Source organism: Typopeltis vanoorti, chromosome 12 (genome assembly GCF_054136105.1).
Source record: "Typopeltis vanoorti isolate ZY-2024b chromosome 12, IOZ_Tvanoo_1.0, whole genome shotgun sequence".
Classification (NCBI taxonomy): Eukaryota; Metazoa; Arthropoda; class Arachnida; order Uropygi; family Thelyphonidae; genus Typopeltis; species Typopeltis vanoorti.
Genome location: NC_143560.1, coordinates 8444291 through 8464356, shown reverse-complemented (window position 1 = coordinate 8464356; position 20066 = coordinate 8444291). Strand labels below are relative to the sequence as shown.

The following is a 20066-nucleotide window of genomic DNA, read 5'->3' as shown; positions in this document are numbered from 1 at the left end:
AGTGACCATACCACCTGATTAGCTCTGCTAACGCATTCCTGAATGCTGACAATGTCAAGTTCTTTCCTAATATCCTCATTTTTAATATGATATTGCCATTGATGCCATCTGTTCATGCCTCTAATCTTTCTCAGGACTCTCATATCTGCAGTCTCTAGTCTTTAGTCAAGTGTTTTACTTCTGACCCAGCTCTCAGATCCATAAGTTAAAATTGGTTTGAACTGTCTTGTATACAGCTAATTTAGTGATTTGACTAATTTCTCTCTTATTCCATATAAATTTATTCAGTTGACTTCCTGCCATACCAGCTTTGTTGATTCTGTTATCTTTTCCATATTTAAATTACCATCTTCGCTAAAAATCATGCCTAAGTAGCTGAAATATTTTACTTGTTCTATAGGTTCTCCATTCACAATGCAGTTGATATTTTCAGTGTTTCTATCTATTTTCATTGTCTTTGTCTTGTTATTGCTGACCTTCATACCATATCTATTACAACAGTTATTCAATTTAGTCAGGGAATCTTGCAAACTTATTTAGAATTTATTTAGAAGTATAGCATCGTCTGCATAAAGCAAAGAGCTGACATAAATATCTCCAATTCTGATATCATTTTTAATACCACTTTCCTTCATAAAGTGATCCATATAGATAATGAATAACAGAGAGGATAATGTACATCTTTGTCTCACATCAGATTTAACATTAAACCATCTTCCTGTACTTCCTTCAATTCTAACTGCTGACTTGCAACTCAAATAAAGACTAAGTGTTGCTTGATATAATGTCCCATTGACACCATATAACTGTAGTGTATTGAATAGCTTCTCTCTTGGCACCTTGTCATATGCCTTTTCCAGATCGACAATGCTTAAATACAGATCTTTGTTATATTCCCATGCTTTCTCAACTAATTGTCGTAAAGTGAAAATCTAATCCTGACAGCCTCTATTTAGCCTGAATCCAGCTTGTTCATCACCAAGCTTTTCTTCCACAATTCTTCTCAACCGTTTCTCAAGTATAGTGGCATAAATCTTGCCTCGAACACTCAGTAGGGAAATACCTCAGTAATTCTCACATTCAGTTTTATTTCCCTTTTCATATATGGGTACTATTAGAGCTCTACTCCAATCATCGGTAATTCGTCCCTCTGTCCAGGCCTTCTGAACTATGCAGTGCAGCCACTGTAAGACTTTTATACCACCATACTTCAGCATTTCTGGTCGGGTATCATCTATTCCTGCTGCCTTTCCACATTTCAAGCCTTTGATGGCTTTTTCTACTTCAAGTATGGATATGTATTCCTGACTGAATGCCTGTTGAGTGTTTTTTCCCACTGTGCTATCACTGCTTGTGTCATTTAGCAATTTTTCGAAGTAATTACTCCATTCTTCAAGGATATCTTTTTCTCCTATTTTCATGTCACCTTTGTTATCTCTAACTGCTTTTACAGCACTCTTTTCTCCATTTCTAAATACATATTTATTTTCTATGCTCTTGCCAAAGTCCTCCCTTGACTTTTGTTTAGCTAGTTTTACAGTGTTTAGCTTTCTTACATTTGTCTCTGTATTCTCTAAGAGCACGAGCTGACTTATTTGCCAGAAACCTTTGATATGCTTTCTTCTTTTCTTTCACTGCCTCTTTAACTTCTTGTGTCCACCATGGAATTCTGATTTTTCTATCCTTGCAGACAACTTCGCCACATGCCTCTTTGGCTGAATCAGTCAAGGTTTTCTTCAAGGTTTGCCACTGAATCTCGAAGGTTTGGTTCTTGTTCTCAAACTCTTTAATTTTTTTTCAATCATCTTTGTGTATTTTAGTCTACACTTCACATCTGAGAGCTGCTCAACTTTTATTCGCTTTAAAACTTTCTTACATGTCATTCTTTTCAATATGAAATTCAATTTTATCCTGCTCAAGACTCAATAGTGATCGCTTCCAATTTCAAATCCTCTGTACACTCTGGTGTCCTGCACCAGGGAGAAAACATCACTATCAACAATAACACAGTCAATGAGACTTTTCTTATTCCTTGCCTATTCTCTCCATGTGAATTTGTGCACATTTTTATGTTGGAACATGGTGTTAGTAATAACCAGTCCATGTCCTGAGCAGAAATCCAACAGGTATTTGCCATTATTATTATTAGCTTTGCTCTTTTCTCCAAATTTTCCCAAAACCTTTTTGTATGTCAGACAATAATTTCCTACTCTGCTATTTAGATCCCCAACAAGGACCAACTTTTCCTTTTTCATTGTCTCAGTAGCTTTATAGAACCTCAAAAAATTCCTTCACTTCTACCTTAGTAGAGCCCTCTGTTGGACCATAGGCACAAATTAGTCTCATTGTCCAGTTCCCCATTCTGATATTTGCCCACATCACTCTACTTGAGACTGCCTGCCATTCAAGAAGATTAGCCTCGTATTTAGTGTTGAATACTATGGTTACCCCTTCTTTTCCTTGATTGTCATTGCCTGAATATAACATTTTATATTTGTTGCTCAGAAAGATTGCACCAGTTTTTGTCTTTTTTGTTTCTGTCACCCCTATCATGTTGATCTGGTACTTATCTAATTTCTCAGCCAGCTCGATTTCTTTGCCATTCAGGCTTCTTATGTTGATAATACCGATCTCTAACTCTGGTGATGTTGAGATGGGGTGAGCTTTCAGATTTGTTCCAGTAGTTGACTTTTCGCTGTTCGCCCTGGTTCCCTGGTGAAAACAACAGGGGCCCTGTTTAACCAGGTGATGCCCCAGACAGCATGAAATTTTGTCATATTGTAGCATCATTTTGTATATTGGTTTAAGCCAGGGGTCGGCAATCTGCAGCTCCGGAGCTGCATGTGGCTCATTGAGTGAATAACTGTAGCTCTTTTCGTTATTAAACAATCTATTTTTGAATAATGCAAAATTAATGTTATTTATTAAATTAGAAACTAAAAACACTAAATTTAGCATTTGCAATAAATTAAGGACATTTTACATTTAATCAAGTACATTTTACATTAAGTCAAGAATATTTTACAATTGAAAATAATACATGCGATGCTGAAAAATTTAATACTTTCCTGTTTGAACTCTTTGAAATCTTACGCGATATTCTTTACATTCCATTTACATTTTACAAAAATTCTGCTTTATGGTGGATATGACTTTCCATTTAAATGCACTAAATAAGAAACTAAAGGGAAATACAGCAGTTTTGCTTTTAGAAGAAGTGATTTCGTTTGAACAAAAATTATATTTGTTTGCGACAGACTTAGAGAAAGGCACATTATTACATTTTCCTACATTGAAGAAATATCAACAATATTAAACTGAAAATAATTGCATAAATTTAACCTTTTTCAAAGAAACTGTGGTAAATATGCGATCTGAATTTAATGAGAGATTTGAGGAATTTAGAAAAAACTAGGCAACTATGTCATTTTTATTGTGACCACTTGAAATTAATCCTGCCGAATTAAATTTTTTACCTTCTGCTGGAATTCATAAGGCTGCATTTTAACTTCAGTTAGAGGACCTGAAAACCCAGGATTTGTGGAATTCAAAATTTAGAAATCTTAAAGCTGACCTGGAGGAGTTGGAAAGACAAAAATCTACCCTTGAAATACAAAAAAATAGTTTGAAATAGAAGATCTTAAAAAGCAAGATCAGATTGTATTTGACACGTGGAATTGTTTACCGGACACTTACATTCGGTGACTTCAAACATACGCATTTCGACTTCTATCGATTTTCAGATCGACATATTTCTGTGAGCATATATTTTCTAATATGAATTTTATTAAAAGTAAGTTGAGAAACCTACTAAACAACGTGAGTCTTTCGTCATGTTTCAAAATGAAAATTACGGCGTATTCGCCGCATATTGAGACACTATCCCAAGAAGTTCAACAGCAAAAGTCGTGCTAAGAAGATATTTTAAATGAAAAAAAAAATTAAAGAAATAGGTATGTTGTTGGATTTTATACATGTTTTTGTAAGGAGGAGCAAATCTCTGTATTATTTAATACATATAATTTCGTGTGACATGCCATCCCTGTGTTTTAGAAGTATGATAACGTGTTACTGTAAAAAAATAATAATAATAAAAAATAAATAAATTTAAAAAAATAAATAATTTAATTATAATATTTTTCAATATAGTTTCTAAATTTAAAGAAGTAATGAGCAATTAAATAATAAATAAAATACTCGGGGGGGGGGGGGGTGCTTAAGGGTCAAAGCTGTATAACTAAGAGGAGACCTCCACATAGCCTTTAAAGGAATGTGGAGCACTGTTCAGGGCTTCTGACCTAATGTCCAATCCTCACCTTCTCGTGGTGCACCCTGTTGGGTATCTACTTGGATACTGAACGAACGAGGATAAGCTGGCAATTTGGGATTTAGCCAACCAAATTGTATTCTTATTGGTTAAACCAAAATAAAAAATGATGGTACAACATGACAAAATTTCATGCTGGCTGGGACGTCGCCCGGTTAAACAAGGCCCCCATTGTTTTCGCCAGGGAACCAGGGCGAACACCGAAAAGTCAGCTACTGGAACAAATCTGAAAACAAACCCCAACTCAACATCACCAGAGTTAAAGATCGGTACTATCAACGTAAAAAGCCTGAATGGCAAAGAAATGGAGCTAGCTGAAGAATTAGATAAGTACCAGATCGACATAATAGGGGTGACTGAAACAAAAAAACCAAAACTGGTGAGATCTTTCTGAGCAATAAATACAAAATGTTATATTCAGGCAATGACAATCAAGGAAAAGAAGTAGCCATAGTATTCAACACAAAATACGAGGCTAATCTTCTTGAATGGTAGTCAGTCTCAAGTAGAGTAATGTGAGCAAATATGAGAATGGGGAACTGGACAATGAGACTTATTTGTGCCTATGGTCCCACAGAAGGTTCTATTAATGTAGAAGTGGAGGAATTTTTTGAGGCTTTAGAAAAAGCAACTGACACAATGAAAAAGGAAAAGTTGGTCCTTGTTGGGGATCTAAATAGCAGAGTAGGAAATGACTGTGAGACATACAAAAATATTTTGGGAAAATTTGGAGAAAAGAGCAAAGCTAATAATAATGGCAAATATCTGTTGGATTTCTGCTGAGGACATGGACTGGTTATTACTAACACCATGTTCCAACACCATATTACTAACACCATGTTCCAACATAAAAATGTGCACAAATTCACATGGAGAGAAGAGGTTAGGAATAAGAAAAGTCTCATTGACTATGTTATTGTTGATAGTGATGTTTTCTCCCTGGTGCAGGACACCAGAGTGTACAGAGGATTTGAAATTGGAAGTGATCACTATTTAGTCTTGAGCAGGATAAAATTGAATTTCATATTGAAAAGAATAACATGTAAGAAAGTTTTAAAGCGAATAAAAGTTGAGCAGCTCTCAGATGTTAACTGTAGACTAAAATACACAAAGATTATTGAAAAAAAAATGAAAGAGTTTGAGAACAGGAATCAAACCTTGGAGATTCAGTGGCAAACTCTGAAGAAAACATTTGATTCTGCCAGAGAGGCATGTGGTGAGGTTGTCTGCAAGGATAAAAAAATCAGAGCTCCCTGGTGGACACAGGAAGTTAAAGAGGCAGTGAAGGAAAAGAAGAAAGCATATCAAAAGTTCCTATCAAGTAAGTCAGTTTGTGCTCTTAGAGAATATAGAGACAAATGCAAGAATGCTAAACACTGTGTAAAACTAGCTAAACAAAAGTGATGGGAGGACTTTGGCAGGAATATAGAAAATAAATATCAAGAAGGTGGCAAAATATTCTGGAGGTTTGTTGAAGAAGAGGAATGGAAGAAAGAGTGTTGTAAAAGGAGTTAGAGATGATAAAGGTGACATGAAAACTGGAGAAAAAGATATCCTTGAAGTATGGAGTAATTACTTTGAAAAACTGCTAAATGAAACAAGTAGTGATGACAGCACAGTGGTAAAAAACACTGACCAGGCATGCAGTCAGAAATACATATCCATTCTTGAAGTAGAAAAAGCCATCAAAGGCTTGAAATGTGGAAAGGCAGCTGGAGTAGATGATATTCGACCAGAAATGCTGAAGTATGGTGGTATAAGAGTCTTACAGTGGCTGCACTGCACAGTTCAGAAAGCCTGGACAGAGGGACGAATTCCCGATGATTGGAGTAGAGCTCTCATAGTACCCATATATAAAAAGGGAAATAAAACTGAATGTGAGAATTACAGAGGTAATTCCCTATTGAGTGTTCCTGGCAAGATCTATGCAAGTATACTTGAGAAACGGTTGAGAAGAATTGTGGAAGAAAAGCTTGGTGATGAACAAGCTGGATTCAGGCCAAACAGAGGCTGTCAGGATCAGATCTTCACTTTACGACAATTAGTCGAGAAAGCATGGGAATATAACAAAGATCTGTATTTAAGTTTTGTCGATTTGGAAAAGGCATATGATAAGGTGCCAAGAGAGAAGCTATTCAATACGCTGCAGTTATATGGTGTCAATGGGGCATTATATCAAGCAATACTTAGTCTTTATTTGAGTTGTAAGTCAGCAGTTAGAATTGAAGGAAGTACAGGAAGATGGTTTAATGTTAAATCTGGTGTGAGACAAGGATGTACATTATCCCCTCTGTTATTCATTATCTATATGGATCACATTATAAAGGTAAGTGGTATTGAACATGATATGAAAATTGGAGATGTTAATGTCAGCTCTTTGCTTTATGCAGATGATGTTATACTTCTAAATAAATCCGCTACAAGTTTGCAAGATTCTCTGACTAAATTAAATAGCTGTTGTAAGAGATATGGTATGAAGGTCAGCAATAAAAAGACAAAGACAATGAAAATAGGCAGAATCATTGGAAATATCAACTGTGTTGTGAATGGAGAACCTGTGGAACAAGTAAAACATTTCAGCTACTTAGGCACGATTTTTACTGAAGATGGTAAATTAAATATAGAAATAGACAACAGAATCAGCAAAGCTGGTATGGTGGGAAGTCAACTGAATAAATTCATATGGAATAAGAGAGAAATTAGTCGGAACACTAAATTAGCTGTATACAAGACAGTGTTCAAACCAGTTTTAACTTATGGATCTGAGAGCTGGGTCAGAAGTAAAACACTTGACCAAAGACTAGAGACTACAGATATGAGAGTCCTGAGAAAGATTATAGGCGTGAATATATGGCATCAATGGCAATATCATATTAAAAACGAGGATATTAGGAAAGAACTTGACATTGTCAGCATCCAGGAATGCGTTAGCAGATCTAATCTCAGGTGGTATGGTCACCTAAACAGAATGGGCGAGGAAAGATTAGCAAAACAAGTGTTCTCTGCCAGGTTGGCAGGAAAACGACCCAGAGGAAGACCAAGATATAGGTGGATTGATATGGTACAAAGTGTCTTAGATGATAGAAATATAAGATCTGATAATGTTGGAGTCTTGACAAGTAACAGACTGATTTGGAGGAAAATTGTAGATAGGAAGTTAGTAATGATATAATTTTTTCATGTAGTACTATCATATCCTGTACACCCCTTGTGGGTACATGGCAGGAATTTGATGATGATGATGATCAAATACTCGGTTTGATCCGCATAAAGAATATTTTATTTTTCTTTGATAAGAAAGTATTCATTTATTTTCCATTATTTAGCTATATTTTAATTTTTTAAAATTAAACAAATGAGTTTAATTTTAAACTCATGCACAAATAAATCCACATGTAAAAATCAACATTCATAAAATAGATTTTTAATTAAAATATACTAATTCAGCCGTATACAAAATGAACACCGTGGACCACACAAAAAACCTGAGAGGGTCGCATGCAACCTGCAGACCATTATTTGCTCATCACCGCATGCAGCTCCCTAAATTTTTTTTTAACAGATATAATTTTAAAAATGGCTCTTCAAATCAAAAAGGTTGGATTGAAGAGTTTAAACCAATGGTTTAAACCAATAAGAATACAATTTGGTCACTAAATCCCAAATTTCCAGCCCATCCTCATTCATTCAGTATCCAGGTAGATACCCAACAGGGTGCACCACGAAAAGGTGAGGATTGGACATTAGGTCAGAAGCCCTGGTTGGTTCTCCACATTCCTTTAAAGGCTATGTGGAGGTTTCCTCTCAGTTATACAGCTTTGACCCTTAAGCACCCCCTGGTTAAAAGATTGGAATAATATTCCCTGGTCATTGTTTTACCCTTTTCAAAATAATTAATATACAAACTGCCTTTAGCATCCCAAAACACCGATGCTATGACCTTTCCTGCTGATGGAACCGACTTAGTCTTCTTTGGCGCTGAACAACCGGCTTCTGTCCACTGTTTTGACTGCTGTTTGGATTCTAGTGTGTAATGGTGAATCTCAGTCTCATCCATAGTAATAAAGTGACACACAAAATCAGTTTTATTCTTGTTAAAACGTTCCAAGCACTGTTCAGAGATTTCATGCGAGTGTGTTTTTGATCTGTTGTGAGCAAGCGTGGCACCCATCTTGTGCAAAGCTTTTTCATTTGCAATTCTTCACGCAAAATATATCCTACACGTTCTTTTGAAATGCCTATAGTCTCAGCAATTTCACACAATTTGACTCGCTGGTCCTCCAATATCATATCATGCACTTGATCAATGATTTCTTGTGTTGTTACACTTTTTGGACGTCCTTAACTTGAATCATCTTCAAGGATGGTATGGCCCACGTTTAAACTCGGCACCCCATTTCATAGTTGTTGAAAACAAAGGATAAGGGTGCCCATAAACTTTTACGAACTTCAAATGAATTTCTTTTGCTGTTAAACCTTCTTTTATGAAGAATTTTATAACCGCATGATATTCAATTTTATCCATTTCAAGGGATACAGACAATACTTTTGCTTCAGAAAGCTGTATAAAACAAACTACTTGATAGAATGACTTGCAATTTCACATGGATGCTTATGACAGATGTACCAACTTAGAAAAAAAAATCTTGCCAATAGTGTTGCCATCTATGGTCAAGGCCAAGAACATTTCAGACCACCCTCATACACACTACAAAGATTCCATGGAGAAGGAGTCAAATGATATACATCTATACCAGAGTAACCAGCAAAAAAAAATTCTCTCCAACCCCATTGCTATTTGTATAGTCCTATTAAATAATGACTATTGTTTTTCAGAAATAACATATACTCAAATATTAATTTAAAAAATAATAATAATTAATACTTTCCTATATTTCAACAGTGTTACATTGCTATCATCAGTGATCACAAAAATAATGATATGTGTATGCAATCACTAGAGTCCTAAATGGCAACTGCTAGTGTGTGTGCTGAATTGGGTAGTGTTGGCCATTGGGAAGCATACATCTTAGTATGTATGCTTCCCAACTTTGGGGCAGACTCATGCACCTAAATTTGTTGAAATTTTGAGTTTTTCAGGGCTGAGACAGATTTGAAGTATAGCCTTTCATACTTTCATTTGCTGCCTTGTAATAGACTGGCCTTCTTCCAATGCATCTTGTGGTGGGTGTCCAAAGCAAGTCAGAAAGTCCTGAGTGGCTGTATTGGTAGAACCAGATGTATACAGTCCTTGTGTTCAGAAATTCTGATATTGGTTATCCTGCCTGTTTGGCCATAGCAAGGGGCCTGTTAGGTCTAGAGATGCAAATTTCTTATGTGGTCTGTAAAAAGTTGTAAGGTTATTTCCTTAGGATTTTTGTCAATTTTTTGGATGTGCTCCAGATATATGGAATGGTGATAGATCTTAAGTAATCTCTGCTCTAGGGATTACAGTTAGGGGTTTTAATTTTTTTTTTTTTTTTTTTTGGGGGGGGGGGGGGGTAGTAGCCATTAGTTAAGAATGTGTTGTTGAGGATATGATCAAGTTCAGTAGTTAGGGCACTGTTATCAGAACCTGTTATATAGGGATTTTATAATTCCATATTGTTGGGAGGTATGTGTAGGTTTTCTGTAAACAGAGGATGCTAGTGATCCATCAGACTGGCATGTAATCAGCGTGTCTAGGAATGGGAGACTGTTGTTATTTTCCTTTTCTAAGGTAAAATGGATCCTGGGATGTTTATTGTTTAAATGTGTTAAGAAATTGTGGAGCATATCCAGGTGATGTGGCCAAATGGAGAATATATCATCTATGTAGTGTAGCCAGACAGTGGAAGGATTTTATTTCAAAGGTCTCCATGAAGAAGTTGGCCAGGCAATGGAGAGAGTGGAGAACCCATGGCTATTCCATCTATCTGTTTGTAGAATATTTCTTGCCAAACGAAATATCCTGAGTTCATATGAGGGGGGGGGGAGGCTGGAAAGTTCTGATAAACACCCCTACAGCAAAAATGATATTAAAGCAATTGATATAACCACAAGAAAGAAAGAGCATAATCTTAAAACCCTTTAACCCCCCCCCCCCATATTTCATCTGATATAAGCAACAGTTGCTTTAATAAATATCATTTTTGTTCTAGGTGTTTATCAGAACTTTCCAGCCCCGCCTCCTTGGTAAAATGAAACAGGTTGAGATATCGGGAAAAATATGGCTTGAATGAGGTCTAAAGGATCTGAGTGGAACATTAGTGAATAAAGAGAAGACATCAAAACTAACAATTATGTCAGTGTGTTGGGGTGTGAAGTTTTCTATACTGGCTTTAAAATGGGCTGAGCTTTTTGTGTGAAAGTGTGCTGGCAATATATTGTGTGAGCCTTTGGCTAAACATCTGGCTAATTTGTATGTGGGTGAATCAATGCCATCCACAATGGAACATAATTGCTCATTTTGTTTATGGATTTTTGGTAGTCCATATATCTAAGGGGAGGGTTCCAGAGTTATAAAGTTTTTATTCTTATCATTATTATTATCAACATATCTCCACAGAGTCAGGAGACTCATCATAGACAGTCACACTCTCACATTCACAGCTCATCATACCTCAACCTTAAATGCATTCACTGTTCCTGCACTCACCACACTCTCAGGCAACGCATTCCAATCACCCACCACTCTCCATGCAGAAAATCTACTCCTCACTCCCTTGCTCACGCCCACCTTATACAGTTTCCTGGGATGGCCTCTTGTTCTCCCCTTCTCCAGATATTCTATGAAAAATCTCATCCACGTTATTCTGGTAATTACCCCTTACCAACTTATATATCTCGATCATGTTCCCCCTTTTTCTTCTATCCACTAGGCTCTGTAATTTGCATTCTTTCAATCTGTCCTCATATTCCACATTCCAGAGACCAGAAACCAACTTAGTCAATCGTTTCTGGACTCTCTCCAACATCTCATCATTCTTTTAAAAACCTGACAACCAAATCTGCACAGAGTAATCCATATACAGCCTGATCAAAGTCTTGTACAATGGAATCACAACATTCTTACTTCTACATGTCAGTGTTCTCTGAATCATTCCCATAATCTGCTGTATTATCCTCACAATTTCAATAAAATGTTCATGAAATTTCAAGTCTCTATCCATCACAACCCCCAAATCCTTCATCTTCTCCATCTCCTCCAAAATATTCCCACCAATCCTATACTCTGCATCCCATCTTTGCTTCCCAAATTTTAAAACCTTACACTCTGTAACATTAAACTGACATCATCATCACACACTCACCCATTCAGACAGTATATTTAGGTCCTCTTGCAAAGTTACAACATGTGCTCCCCTTCTCAGAACTCTCCCCAACTTTGCACCTGCAAACAACTGTATATCACCATTAAGCCCTTTCTAGTATCATTTACATACAAATTAAACAACAATGGCCTCAAAACAGACCCTTGGGGCATGCCACTAGTGACTTTCCTCTTCTGGGATATTACTACCCTATACACAACCTTTTGATACCTATCAGACAGCCAATATCCAATCCAATACACTAATCTAGTATCCAACCCCATCTGTTCCAATTTAACTACTAGTTTATCATGTGGTAATCTACCAAAATTCTTTGCAAAATCTAAATATACTACTGTATATGTATCCCCCTTGCCCAATGTATTTGTCACCTTGTTATAATAAGCAGATTGCTAAAACATGATCTTCCTTTAGCAAACCCACGCTGATCATTAAAGAGAATTCTACTGCTATCCACCCAGTTCTGAATCCGGTCCTCACTAGCTTCTCCAACACACTGACCACAATTCCAGACAAGCAGAATGACCTATAATTCGAAGCCTTAGTCTTATTGCCTCCTTTATGGAGTGGAACAATTTTGCCATTTTCCATTCCATTGGGACCTTGGCTAATCTAAGACCCATGTTGAAAATGTATATTAAAGGTGTTAACTCCCTGGAACATTCCCTCAAGACATGCAGTGATATACCATGAAGGTGCATGGTCTTGTTGATATCAATTGAAAGTTTATTTATCACTAGGTTAGCCAAGGTCCCATGATAAATTTAGCTTAATCCTTTATCCCAGTGAGAGCAAACAAAGTTTGCACCTGAAATATCTTCAGGACTGAATATAGTGTTGTACTATCTAACCTGGGTAAGTAGTACAACACCAGGCAACTCGTAGCAAAGGTGGAGCAAGCTACCAACACTCCTATCCCAGTATCTCCCATAATGCAAAACACATCTCCTTGTGGATATGTATACTGTTATGCATTAATGGATTGGCCTACCCAGACTAGTTTCGACCTTTATTGAGGTCTCTTCAGTGGGAGCCATGCCCAGAGTTGGAGATACCAGGCAGAAGCAGTAGCAAGGTCATCTTTACCTATAGGAGTTGCCAAAAGGTTTGCCGCCTTTTTTTTATTAAATTACTCTGGATTTAGAGAAAGATGTTGAAAGTTTATTTAATAAAATTTACTGAGATAAAGGATTTAATAAAAACACTGAGATAAAGGATTAAACTAAATTTATCATAGTCTAACCTAGTGATAAATAAACTTTCAACATCTTTCTCTAAATCCAGAGTAATTTAATAAAAAAAGGTGGCAAACCTTTTGGCAACTCCTATAGGTAAAGATGACCTTGCTACTGCTTCTGCCTGGTATCTCCAACTCTGGGCCTGGCTCCCACTGAAGAGACCTCAATAAAGGTCGAAACTAGTCTGGGTACTGGCCAATCCCTTAATCCATAACAGTATACATATCCACAAGGAGATGTGTTTTGTATTATGGGAGATACTGGGATAGGAGTGTTGGTAGCATGCTCCACCTTTGCTACGAGTTGCCTGGTGTTGTACTACTTACCCAGGTAAGATAGTACAACACTATATTCAGTCCTGAAGATATTTTCAGGTACAAACTTTGTTTGCTCTCACTGGGATAAAGGATTAAACTAAATTTATCATTGTTGATATCAAGTTTACTCAATTCCTCATATACCTCCTGCTCACTTATCATCAGTGGTTCCTCTCTCATTTCCACTGCTCTCAAGCTCTGCATTATGTTACAATCACAAGGATGGAATACTTTAATGAAATGCTCATTTAACACCTCTACTATATCCTCCTCAGTGTTTATTATTATCCCATTATCACTGACCAACATCATCCTCCCATAATCATTCTTCCTTCTGCTGGCCATATATCGAAAAAACTCCTTAGGATTTCTTTTAGCATCATTTGCTAACTGCTGCTCATACTGCACTTTTGCTACCCTTACTAAGTGGGTCATCTTCCTTGCTTGCTATTTGTACTCCTCATGTAACAGATTATCTCCATTTATCTTGTGCCACCTCCACAATGCTTTTTTCTTCCAGATTGCTTGCTTCACCTCTTAAGTCATCCATTTTACACCTACCTTATTTAATCTCCTGCATTTGCTCTTGGCATTTCCGCCCTAGATGGGTGCAACTCCTCTGCCGTCATCAATAACACTTCTCCTCCCCTTTTGCTTTGTCTGTCTTCGTGAAAGATTACATATCCCTCCATCTTTATTCCTGTTGGAATGTCATCCTCATTCAACCATGTCTCACTTATGCCAACAATTTTTGAATGAATGAACTCTATCAATGCTACAATTTCATTCCCTTTTCGAATACTTCTATCATTTGTAAACATACAAACTAGTTCATTTCTGTTTCTATAACAAGTTCCACTGACTCCACTTCTAAGACATGACTCCTCTACATTCTCCCCTATCCATTCCTGTCTACCAGTGATGATTTGGTATTTGAAACAAGGGGGAATGAAATCATCACTGATACTACACTCCGCCCCTTAAATATCACTCTACATCCTTGACTGTCTTAATCCTTTTCACTCACACATCTACTCCTGAAACCATCATCTATACTATTCATGCAGTGTCCTCATGTCCACCCTGACCACCCCCCCATTTCCCTGTCCACTCTCTGTTTGTTCTCTCTTATTCTCTCCACTCACAGCACTCACCTCTCCATTCACAAACTTGCCTACCTTACTCTCCTGCTCTTACACAACACCCCTTGCTTTCTAAGGTCTCACAGTCACTTCATTCTCTCTTGCAGCAACAGTTTCTCCAACTGAGTCACATCAAATCCATTCAAATGTAGCCCGTCTCTTTTATACAACTCTATCCACCCCTCAAACTCATCTCACACATTCACAAAATGAACTCCTTTCTCTGCACACAACTCTGACGTGCCATTCAAAATCTTTGCTTGCCTTCTCAACTTGGGCAACATGGTGACTACCTTAACTACCACAGTGTTATCTTTTATTCTCCTTAAGAGCCTCGTGATATCCCTCCTTACATTCGTCTTGCTGCCAGTCAGATATTAGTGCCAACTACCACTACCAACTGTTTTGTTTGTTTACTTCTCTTATCCAATGCTTCAACCACCCTACTCATTCTAACACCTGGAAAACAAACCTTGTACACCTTTTCATTCACCACACCTCTTATCATAGAATCCATACATTGACACTCTCAAATCATTCGATATTTCTTTCAAATCTTTCCTTCCATTCTTTCTCAGATTTCCATGCAAATCCAAAATTCTCCTCAGCTCATTCCTCATATGTTTAATCTCTTGCCTCATCTTCACCAACTCTGCTTTCATATCTTGAATTAGTTTTTCAGTGCCATTTATGCAAATCACATTTTCACCATTTTGCACTTCCACTGTCTTACCACTCACCACCACTAACTCGCCACTGACTCTCATACTGCTTACTGCCGCTAACCTGCCGTCATCTATGCATGCTGTCATACCATTACCATTCAAGCACTCAACCGGATTGTAATCTCTGCTTACACCCATAACTAAACCCACAATCTTTTGTCCACTACTGCTTATATTCAATGATATCTCATAATTCATAAGTATGCTGCACTTCTTACACACCCAAAAACGCTCTCATCTCTCTCTTATTTTCCCTCTCCACAAAAACATCTTCAATCTCTCCTCAAGTATACATACTGCATTCATGGCATCTCGCCACTTTCGAAATATCCATGCCACTTGCATTCGTTTTTTGCACCATCTTACATGTCACTGCCATTTCAGTCATGCTCAAAGCTGCACACAAGAAACACAAAAAATATGATAAACACAGAATTATAACTACACCAAACAATGCCTACCGATCACAATTATCATACAACGATATTTTAAAAACTATCACCAAACCACATGCAAATTCAAAATTTAAACTTATCTTTTCATAGTAATCTTGAGGAACACAGAGATGAGAGACACATCAAGGAGGAAAAAAAATTTCTGCTCACTATAAAAAAAACCTATGGAAAAGTTTCAAGTGAAGCCCTAGAGACACAATGAAAACTATAAAGAAAATATGCTACAGTAAATTATCCACTATAACAAACTATTCCTCTGGTTCGTTCCTACAAGTTTGATAAAGTGAGTTTGATTGATGGTTTATTGGCACAAGGACAGCAAAGGTCATACTGTGCCAAAGCAAATGTTACAGCAGTATAGAAGGTAATAATAAATAGTAAAGTGATAATAAATAACATAAAATGGATTAAACTTACATATATATATTTTATTAATATAAAATTTTTGTTCTGGTATCAAGGGTCTCTTCAGAAATAATCCCAAATCAAAAATGATCTCTTGAAGCATTTATACAAAGACAGTTGTGAAACCTTGCTACATCGGCCGAAAATAAACAGAAATGAACTTAAATCATCCCTCTTATGAGAAATAGTTTTTCACAAATTCCAGAATTTACTTAAATTTAATTATATATATATATATTTATTTATATTATTAAATCTTGTTAAAGTTAAGTTATTTTTATATGAACCTTAATATAATTAAACCATAATGCTCTACATTATGTATGTGCAGTTTACAAATGCCACTAGTGAAAACGATGCTATCTAGGTGGTAGAACAGTTCTCCAAAAGGCAAATCTTCTCTCAATAATCATCTCCCTTTTTATAATGAAGTGATAGTACAGTTGGATATCACTACACTATATTGCTGCTTGACCTCACGAAAGCATTCGATATAATATTGCAGAATACTACATGAATAAGAAGGCAGCTATGGTGGAGTAGAATCTAAGAGAATGCAGGTGAGAAGCAGCATGCCGCAGAGTTTTATATTGTAGCGTCTGCTATTTAATTTGTATATTGATGATACAGGGAATAACACAGGGATGGAGGGAGGGAGAAAATACCCAAATGTTTGTTGATGATGCAAAACTAAAAAGGACAATAGTTAATAATGGGAATATCAAGATCCTGTGGGGTGATTTAAATAGACTGACAATGTGGACAAATGATAATGGCCTTCAATTTAATACAGCATAGTGTAAGGTTGTTACTTTGGGATGAAAAAATTAGGAGCTATTATAAAGTAGAGAAAAGAGCTAAACTTTATGGACAAGGAGCTGACTCCTGTGATCTACTCATAAGGTTTCAAATAACATATTTAACATTATTGATTAATTTTGTTATTACAAAAAGAATATGCACTTAAAAACATATCTGAATATGCTTGAAAGGAAAGATGAATACTATATTTGTTGCATTTAAAGGATTTTTTTTTTTATTTGATTTAGTACCAAACTCGATAATGAAGCTGAGCTTGATAATGAAAATATGAAATAATACAACATAAAAAGAAATATAGAAAACCTATTATGTGGCTAGTAGATGTACAGCATGATGGCCATTCCGAATCAAAAGTCATCATCAGATTATGAAAGGCCAAAAAAATTATAAGCTTGTTGTGAGGCTTAGTTTGTGAGTGAAGGTGAGTAATTAATGTTATTCAATTACCATGTAGACATGGATTATGTAAGGTCTGTGCATTTTTATTGTATACTGGTTAGTTCTTATAAGAATCTGTGCAAGTTTAATTTTATTTTTAATTTTCTGATTAATTTTAATCTGTTTTTGTTGTCCTGAAAATCAGCAATGATGACTTTTTCAATAAATGAGGTTTGTTTTTAATTGTATGGCATGTAATGATATTTCAGTTGTAGGAATTTTGTTGATATTGCTAAAAATAACATAATTTGAAAACCACATATGCAACATTTTCAAGACTCCATTAAGTGGATAATGGTCTCACCAGACGATGAAATTCATTTATACCTAAATAAATAAATATCAACCTATAAAATAAAATTATCAAAAAAGTCTTATAGTCTTCCATAATCTAGAGAAAGAATCAGTAACCTTTTCACATTCGCAGGCCGCATTCAACTTTTATTTTTAATAATCGGGTTGCAAGCGTTTTTTTTTTTTTTTTGCAGTTCAATTCTAAAGAATTAATAATTTCTTTTACTTTTATGAACAAATCATTGCTGGTTGTAGTACCTTTTAAACTACACAAACTGGCCAATTCTTCATGAACTTTAAAGACACTATCGATGCCCCGAATAAATATCATTAACTGCGTAGTGTCTGTTATTACATCAGTACTTTCATCCATTCCCAGAACATAACAATCAAATGATTTTGCTTTAAATTTAAGCTGCTTAAATAAATTGGTACCGATTTCTTCTATTCACCTTGTATAAGAACTAATATCTTGAAATAACATCTTCTTTTCTGGGCATATTTATCCATTTACAGCTAATAAACATCGTTTAATAAATTCTAAATCTGCATAAGGCCTTTCTTCTTTCACAACCAGTTCCGCTACAACATAACTAGCACAAACAATCAATTCATTATGAATACTTTGCTTCTTAAATATGTTTTGCTGAGCAGTCAAAGAAGCTTGTAATTTATTAATTTGATTTTTTCTAAGTTCACAGTTCAAATCCTTGTTGACTTTCATGTTCATTCTCATAATGACATCTGTTATTATATTCTTTCATAACAGCAACACTTTTATGACAAAACAAAAAGACTTACCCCCAATTTCAATAAAGAAGTGCTTGCTGTTCCATTCATCATTAAACCTTCTTCCTTCATATGCAATTTTATGTTTTCTTGAATCCATTTTTGAAATTATTTTCAACAAATATATATTATCTGAAAATAATAGTTAATGTTATTGAAATCTTGAATTATATTAAAAGACGGACCAGAGAATGCGACTGCAAAAGTGCACCAAAATCTCGGTTGTCGTCAGATGAAGTCACCTTTGTTATCCTCATTCATGATGAATCACAGTTGACTTGTGCCAAGTTGCACGGTGATATCACAAAGTATAGGTATAAAATTATTTTAATTTATTATTCATATTATAAAATGTGGCCTGTGCAGTTAGCCTAGTGACTGTGCACTTCACAACCATATGCCTGGGGAAGGAGTGTCCTAGGCTCGATTCCTGTTGGAGACTTGAGGAGCTTAAGAATTTTTCTCAGTCATAGCCAAATTAGTCGGTCTTGGGCGTGGACAGCAGAGTTTTTTCCCTGGTTTATCCTGGGGGTTTTCCTCCTGCAAAGCAGGCAAACTGGCCCAGTAAACACATGCTTCAACATTCATGGGATACTACTGGGAATAAGCTGCAACCAACCTATTCTGCGGAATTATCAGTTATGGAAGCTTACATGGTAAAATTATCGGTTATGGAAGCTTACGTGGTAAAAGGCCTGCACAAAAGCGTAACATAGGATGAGGATTATAAAATGTATTATTTAAATAATTCAACATGCAGGCCACATGCCATATAAGTAGGGTCAACCTTTTATGGGCTGCCAAAAATGCACGTTTTAGCTGCATGCAGCCCACAGGTTGCTGACCCCTGATCTAGAGACCAAACATGAAACTTTTTTAAGCCACTTCAAAGTCTCCAACAAGTTGTGTGAAAGTCTTACACCTGATGAAATTCATTTAAACCTAAATAAATAAATATTTACATATACAGCTAATTATCAAAAAATCTTGAACACTTCCATAATTTATGTAATGCTTTTGGGAATGGGGGAAAGTATGTCTATAAACTAGAAGTCGATTATATTATACACATGATGTACTGAGATAGAAAAGTGGTAGAGGAAATAAAAATTTGTATTTAAAAAAAAAAAAAAAAAGCACTACCTAATTTATGAAGAGCTCTTCCAAGGAAAAAAAGCACATTGGTTGCCTAGGACCTTCTGGAATTTCATCCATGCAGATGGTAATGTAGAATGCACTAATGCACAATGAATTAAATTTGAGGTATAATAGGCACAATAATAGAGTGGACTTCAACAATGGTTATTCTTCATGAAAGCTTAAAAAAAAAACCAGCATCATGTTTTTCTTCCATCTGGAAAAGAAAAAGTAATAAACTGCTAAGAAAGAGGAAAATAATGAATGACATTTTGATTTGTAGTTATAAGTTTATGTGGCTCTCACCTATGGAAGGTTGTAAACCAACAGTATGTTAGTACAGTGATGAGTTAAGGTTTTTTTTTATTATTATTGTTTTTTTATTTATTTTTTAAATATTTTTATTGAATTTTTATATAATCTGAAACCTCACTCTAGAGACTAATGAAATTCATCTCCCATCTAAAGACAATCACATATATCCATACCCATGGCAGGAATCAAATCTGCAGACTACTCAGAAATAAAGTTGAACAGCTTTCAGAGGTATAACTGTACTCACACACACATGCAAATCCTACTGCAGAAAAAAAAAAAAAATTAAAGAGTTTGAAAATAAGAACAAAACCTTGGAAACTCAGTGGCAAAATCTGAAGAAAACACT

General features: G+C 35.8%; 1 protein-coding gene across 1 annotated transcript in view; it reads right to left on the bottom strand.

Moving 5' to 3' along the window:
• LOC150100569 (uncharacterized) overlaps window positions 1–19587 on the bottom strand; it is a 305525-nt gene extending 285938 nt beyond the window's left edge. The window contains exon 1 of the mRNA XM_090401835.1: window positions 19409–19587. The gene's annotated coding sequence lies outside the window, so the exon portion shown is untranslated. The remainder of the gene's footprint in view (window positions 1–19408) is intronic.
• Window positions 19588–20066: the final 479 nt, after the last annotated feature.